The sequence below is a fragment of the Octodon degus genome, unplaced genomic scaffold (assembly GCF_000260255.1).
Source record: "Octodon degus isolate 3935 unplaced genomic scaffold, OctDeg1.0 scaffold00178, whole genome shotgun sequence".
Lineage (NCBI taxonomy): Eukaryota > Metazoa > Chordata > Mammalia > Rodentia > Octodontidae > Octodon > Octodon degus.
In genome coordinates, this window is record NW_004524754.1 from 4,756,700 (window position 1) to 4,764,512 (window position 7,813).

General features: G+C 38.1%; 1 pseudogene; it reads left to right on the forward strand.

Annotated features, from left to right (window-relative positions):
- The window catches only part of LOC101568514, a 67,576-nt pseudogene that overhangs the window by 25,163 nt on the left and 34,600 nt on the right, over nucleotides 1–7,813 (forward strand).

Consider the following 7,813-nt stretch of genomic DNA (forward strand, 5'->3'; position numbering starts at 1 on the left):
TGCAAACTGTTTTGCCAGCTTGTGATTGAGGTTTTAATTTCCTGTATATCACTTTGAACCTGTTTCATAGATTCTATTTCTTTCCTAAATTGTTTATTCAAGGGTTCCATCATTTTTATATTCTCCTCTATTTTTTATCAACGTATTCTTTAAAAGCACTTAGTACTTCTTTGATTATAGTTGCCACTACCTTTTTTAGTTCCGAAATTATTTCTGAACTGATTTCTTCTATACCTTTCTGCAGTTGATTCTTTACTGTCAACGCTATTATTTCAGAGATATCTGGCGTGTGATTTCCAGTTTCCTCAGTGCTGGTGTCTTCTGCAGTTGCACTGGGTGAACTTGGGGCCTGAGACTGCATTTTGTTCTTCTCTTTGTCATTTTGTATACCACTGTATTCTGACCTTTGGTGAAGAGCTTGGATAGAGTTATTACCTTAGCACCAGGTCCTGATCTATGAAGTTCAGCTTCCTCCAGGTGGGTGTTGTTTGGATCTAGCTGCTGTGCTCCACTTCTTTCTGCTGCAGCTGTTAGAGTTGAACCCTTTGTGTCTCTCTGGCAAGATGTTCTGCTCCTGAATCAGCTGGGTGGGTCTTGCCTCTAGCCTCTTTGCAGGGAGTTCTGCTGAAGGATTCCCTGCTGGGCCTGCGCTCTGGGTCTGTTCAGGATCTGGAGAACCCCAGATCATCTCACTCACTCGCTGGGCCTGTGCTCTGGGTCTATTCAGGATCCTGTGGCCCTCGGTCATCTCACTCTCTCGCTGGGCTTGCGCTCTGTGTCTGTTCAGGATCTCGTGGCCCTCGGTCTTCTCACTCCAGTTTTTTGCTTTCCCATCCTCTCTGAAGGAAACCAGCTGCTGCCCCAGGGCAATGGCTCCCTCTCTGATGCATCAGGCTCTGAAGCCTCAAAGAACCTGAGTACCAACTTCACAGGTGAGGACATCCCCAGGGCCAAACCTGTTCCTTCCCATGTCAGCACCACTGACCTGACTCTGTCTCTCCACAGATAGCAGAGAGCTGTGCCTCATGGATGAGGGTGGTCGCTGTACAGGGAGAGTGGAGATCCTGTATGAGCACTCCTGGGGCACAATCTGTGATGACAGCTGGGACCTGAACGATGCCCATGTGGTGTGTAGACAACTGTACTGTGGAGTGGCCCTCAATGCCAAAGTGTCTGCACACTTTGGGCAGGGATCAGGGGACATGTGGTTGGATGAGTTGAACTGCACAAGAGAGGAGTCCCACGTGTGGAACTGCCAGTCCCGCATCTGGGGCAGCATGATTGCTGGCACAAGGTGGACGCAGGGTCGTCTGCTCAGGTCTGTGCTCACATTATCCAGTCTTGGATGGAGAGGGAGGATATCCACGATGGTGTCTTAGCCCTATGCTTATGTTGGAGCTGTTGCCTAAAGAGCTGAAAGGGAGGAGGGTCCTTGCCAAGGCTTGCTTTTCTAGAAGAACAGATGATGAGGGTGCTGTCACTTCCTCTTGCATTACCTGAAGTTCTGCTCCTTCCTTCTCACCTCTATCAACACTGTCATTTTCTACAGAGCCCAGCTGATCTGATCCCCTTCAGCTACCTGTAGGTACAAATCCCTGAGGTCCACACTCTTTGTTTCCCATTGCTGCTATAATATACTATCACCCATCATTGGCTTCAAACAACAGAACTGATTGTATTATAGTTCTATAGATACCCAGTCTTATCAGGCTAGATTAATAAAAGGTGTCAGAAGGAGTACATTCTTCTTAGGGCTTAGGAAGGCTAGTTTCCTCACTTTTCCATATTCTAAAATTTGGTACCATTCCTTAGATCCTTGTTCCTTCCTTTTTCAAATGAAATACATTGCAAATGGAGAGCCATATGTCCTTGATTACATCTCCTTCTGACCAGCTTGGGAAGGTGATCTGTTTTCAGAACACCGTTCTAATGAGATAATTATTTTTTTCTTTAATTTTTATTTACTTATTTTTGTACCGAATCTACAGGGTCTCACTACAGAGATCGGAATCGTAGTGATCCTTCCAATTTTCAGCTTAGCAAGTGCCAGGATTACAGGTGAATGCCACCACGCCTAGTATCAATTGGCCTCTGAGTGGCCCGGAGGCAGGAATAGCACGGAATGCCAAGAATCGAACCCTGGTCCCTGCATCTTCCTATGCAGGTGCTTTAATTGGTTGAGCTATCTGGTCGAGAATGAGATGATTTGTTCAAATGAGATGATTAGTTAGGTCCCACCTGGAAATTCTAGAAAGGCCAACATAACTGGACCATGGAAAGATCTTTATTGTTGTTGTTGTTTTTGTTATTTTGATACAGGGTATTGCCATGCAGGTCAGACTTGTATTGATACTCCTGTCACAACATCCCCTGTGCTGGGAGTATAGGTGTGTACCACCACTATCACTTTCATGGGAGTGAGTTAATCATCCAAGTCTTTCTCATTTTAATACTGTGAACTGTATCACTCCTCCTCACACAATGTATTCCATGGTGCCTTGCCTGAATTTGAAGCCTGTCATCTTTCAATTTCTTTTCTTCTTTCTTCTTCTTCTTCTTCTTCTTCTTCTTTTTTTTTTTTTGTACAAGGTCTACTGGGTGTCCCTGCAGACAGGACTGTACTGATCATCCTGTTTTCAGCCTCACAAGCACTGGGATTACAGGAGTGCCTCATCGTGCCCTATCTCAGTTGCCTTCTCAGAGTGCCCTGGGGATGGGGCTGGCCCAACATGTGGTGTTTGGGATAAGCAGACACTTCAGTTCACTGAGATATCTGGCCTGCCATTCCAATTTCTCTATAACTGAAATATTCCCATCATTCCATGTTCAGTTCAATCTTTTCTCTGAACACACTAGATGTGTGACAATTAAATACAACAGAGACAACATCCCGGCCTCTCAATGCATTGAATTTCTCATTCCTTAAGTATTTTCCTTCTATTCCATCTCAGTCAATGGCTACGTCATTGAGCAATAGTAGGTAAGGCTTTTGAGATCTTTTTCTGTTTTTCTCTATTTCTTATCCTCTTTATGACATAATTCCTTCATCATTACCTTATCTTTGTTCTGTCCAGTTTTCTCTTGATCACATGTTTTCATATGTGTACATATTTCTGTAAGGCATATTAGAGAAGATTATCCAAGCCTTTTCCTAGTGTGTGTATGTTTACATTTTCCCATTCCTTGTCTTTTCTAGTGAAATATAAAGAATTAAAACCTTCTACCTAGCATTTACTTGCCTGTAGTAGACTTGGTAAAAGGACTAGTGAACAACACCCAACAATTGTGCAATTATCTTCAAATGATATATAAGTATCTTACATTAGTTTTTACTTTATGGGTGCAGTCTGTGACGTCCATTCCATACTATATTCCATTTCTAGTGTGCTTCTGTGATGTGTATGCATGCAAAAGCATTTTCCTTTCCTTTATATTCTTTGTACACATTGGTGTTTTAAGTCAAGCATCCACTCTTATTTGGTGCTTTGTATCAGACTTTTTGGGGAATAAAATTTTTAGCTTGAAACTCTTTCACTAAATCTATAAATTTGCATGTGGTGCCCATTGCCTATTAGCAGTCAACTAATACAATTTTTCCTTTCTTTCTCTTTAACATTACCTTATTAAATACTCTTCTCATTTTGTGTTGATGAATTTTATTGTTTTCTACATTAAAGTTTAGATTTAGACCTGATCTTCTATCTTCCTTATAGTTTGCTGTTCCATAGTTATACTCTTTTGCTATGAGGTCTTGTTGAGGTCCATGGCTTAGAGGTTGTCATCAGAGTGAAACTTCTGAGTTACAAACCTCCAAAGCCTAACTGTGTCTTGAATTCCAAACTTGTCCATTGTACTGCTAAATCATATTGTCACTTAAATACCTAATGGGCATGTATAATTTGGTCTGCAATGTATGTTTACTTCCACAATAAAATTCCTGTACCTAACATCGTTTTTGCTATTGTCCGTTTCAGGTACATCATTTTTATTCCCTAGGACTTAGGCTCAGTTCACCTCCATTCTCCATTTCTCTCTCCTTTTGCATGGTAAGTTTTGTTTTCTTTCTCAACAAACATCTCTGTCTATCTCGCTGCCATCTCAGTTCTGGACACATCATTTATTGATAGTGTGTAAGACCACTTTTCAGCAGAATTCACTGGCTACCTCATCGTGCTCTTTTTCTTTTATACTGTCTTCTCTATTCAATACTAGAATTATATTTATTTCCATTACAACTTGGTGTAATGATTCGTGAGATGTTGACCTGCATTTAGAGGTGACATAGGCATATGTCCTTGTGTATCTCAGTAATAAGAAAAGCTCGATATTAGGTCACAGGATTCTGTGATTACCTTATTTAGTAAAAGTGGAAGAAGATATGTAGCAAGGTTGCTAGATTCCTTAGGTTTTTATAAGAATGAGGTGGGGACTCTGGGAATTGCTCGAGGGAATGGGACTCTAACTGATGTGTAGAAATCTGTAGGTTTGGAGTTAGTCTGAGTATAAATAACATAAGCAGGGCTCACCTGTGTGTGTTCTCTAGGATTATTTGGTGCTGCCTGGAAAAGAGCACAGGAGGCACAGAGGATGCACATATGAGGGATGGCAGGTCCACTGCCTTCTGCTCTCTGCCCTGCATTGGCCACACTTGCACTGGGTATATTTGAACATGCTAGATACTAAAAATTGTGTTCTTCTCAGTAATTTGTTTTAGGCTTAGAAAGTCAGCATTTACTTCTTATTTCACTGGAAACATTAGTTCTTTTTGTACCAAGGAAAACATATAAAGATGAAAAAAGGCAAGTGAGACATAGCACATTGTCCCCTGCCCAGTCGTATTTATGTGATGTGAATAAGATCATTAAGTGAGAAAGATCATTTGATAGATCCTCCATTTTTGTACAAAAATGTCCCAACTTATACAGTGGCATCTTGGTTCATGGACTTTATTTGTTCTATAAATTTGTAAAAGATGGCTAAGTTGTGTGTTTGTGTGAAACATGGCTGAGGGCATGTCTGTCACAGTACAGAGTTTGAAAACAGAAACAATGTTTTGCCAAAGACTTCTGTCTGAAACAAATCCTTTGCAAACCAAAAGTTTGACGAAGCAAGCTACCACTCTCTACCAATTAAAGGAAGAACATTTTGATGTCTTAGTATTGGTTTTAATAACATTGGGAGTATATCCTATATAATACTTCTAAATTGGCTTTCATCAATAAGCAAATTATTATGCATGATCCTTCAGGTTGATCTACATCATTTGGCAAAGCAACTGCATAAGATTGTATTCTTAATATATAAATACTGTATTTTATAAAATGTTTTTCCATTTATTTACATTTGTGACCAATTTTTGTCCCTACAAACAATCTTGTAGTATATACTTTTGTACATGTGTGACTCTTGCTGTTAATTATGTTGGCTGCCCATAGTTATCAGATCACAAAATGTATATATTGGAAAAGAAATTGTAATGTTGTTTCTAGTATTGGTAATTTTCAGTTGGCTTCTCATTTCTTGACATAAATCATTCTAATTTTTATTTTACTTGTCTATTAAGATGAAGAACGTTGTTTTGCTAAAAAGTCAGAGAAGTTTCTTAGCTTACACATTTAGTTCTGAAATGCTTGAAGTCTGAGATGAGTATAACAGATCTCCCTGTCTCACAGTTTAAAGCCTGTTTAAGCATCAAAACTTCAGGATTGGAAAATGTTATATTTCATTCATTTCTTCCATCCTACTTTTGCATTTAAATATGGCTCTTCTTCCTTCAACAGTTTTAAAATTTTTGTCAATTATATGCTCTTTGTCTGTGTCTGTCCGTCTCTTTGTCTGTCTCTGTTTCTGTCATGCATCTTTGGGTTTTTAAATATTATACTATGAGTGGGATACAGACTCAAGGGAAGATATTATTATGATAAATATTTGAAAGACAGTGCTTTCTCTCTTTCTTGTCATCTTCTGTTCTCCTTTATCTTTGCTCTTTAGAGGCTGAGGGGATATTTAACAATAAGAGCAAAGATTGGTTATATATTTCTTACAATAAGAAACCATTCCTTGAGAGGTAGTGAGGTCTTCATTCCTGAGAGTGAGCAAGCATCCAACAGAAGTCCTTATTCTTTGGATTAGGAGTGATCTAGGATCCTTGACAGGATAATTTTGGAAATATATACCAATTTGGCTATTTTAGCACAAGTACTCTGTATGTGATTGGTTTCTGTATATTGTTTTTTTTTTTAAATATTCATTTTTAACAAGAGAAAAGATAATATAGCAAGGAAACAGTTTCAAAACAGATTAATAGGACAGTTACAATAATTAATACATTGCATATTTTTGTCCTCATAGTAGTTACTCAGAGACAAAATGCAGACATGATATCCTTTTAACTTTTAATTTAATTTAACTGAATAATTTTTAACAGAAGTATGCTTTATTGTGACATATTCGTGCATGCACACACATATATTGATTCCCCCCTCTACCCTCTCTTCATTTCTCTTCACTTCCTCAATTTCTGTATTCTCAAAAATTCACCTTTCTGCTTTCATGGATTTTTTTTATCCTTGATTACAAAAATGAGATTAAAGCAGGTGATACTTGCCTTTGGTGTGGCTGGCTTATTTTGATTAACAGGATGATCTCCATTTATTTTTTACATTATTTTTATTGAGAAACAAATACCAATGAGACAGTTCAAAACTGATTAGCAGGGCAGTTTCAATAATTAATACATTGCATATTATTGCCTACATACTGGATATTCATAGTATAAGATGCAGATATGATATTACTGTCCAAATACTATTGGTATGAATATTTATTCTCATTGAATTAAGAGAACATAGTTGTATACCTATCCTAACTTTGTTGTTTACACAAATGCAAAATGATCCTTCATTTATATCCCCTTTATTGTTTAGTTTTGCCAGAGATGGATATTCATTTCCATTTAAATAATGTGGGTGCATGAATTCAGCTAAATGTTTCAATATAGTCCAGTAGTCCATAAGTAGTGGATTATCAGTAGGACTGGCAATGTCAGAAGTTGTTAACTTGAGCGTTTTATAGCTCAGCATATAAATATGGCTTTACATTTTATACCTGATTTTTATACTTTTCTGCTGGATGGTTAAGACCAAGATGAAGCAACACCTGTATGACAGGAAATGTTACTTTTGTATCTGACAATGACAGTCAGATCCCCTCAGGATTTACCCTGAAACTCTATCCTGCAGTTTGCAGATCCTTTGTCAGTGTCAGCCATGTGGATGACTCACGGCCATTGATTAGGCAATTTGCTCTCTGTGAAAACCTGAGAGAATGTTTTCACTCCATGTGACTCTCCTTAGGCACACTCTACATCAAAGATTATTTTGCTCTGTGGCTCCATAAAATCCTTGATCAGGAAATTTTGGACACAACTGAGTTACAGGATGTTTCAGTATATGTTCACTTATGTTCTGAGTCTTCACCGATCTTGAATGGCTAGGGCTAAAATGTTGGCTGTCCTATCAGCCAATATTTTTCTCTAATTTTTAGCATGAAAATGAAAGTTCTTAACTCTCTAGAAGTTTAATGATATTATTACCCTATAAGATAGGCAGTTGAGCTTAACCTCACTATCTGTGTGAATATCAAAGAACTTTGAATGAACGTGGAACAGGTATTTTCCATTCAAGTACTGATGTTTTACAGTTCAAATCTCTACAGAATGCTAAAAAATATGAAACATAAAATATAAAAAGTAGGAATGAACAATTATATATTTTTAAAAATTAAAAATTTATCCATATACAGCATTGTAGAA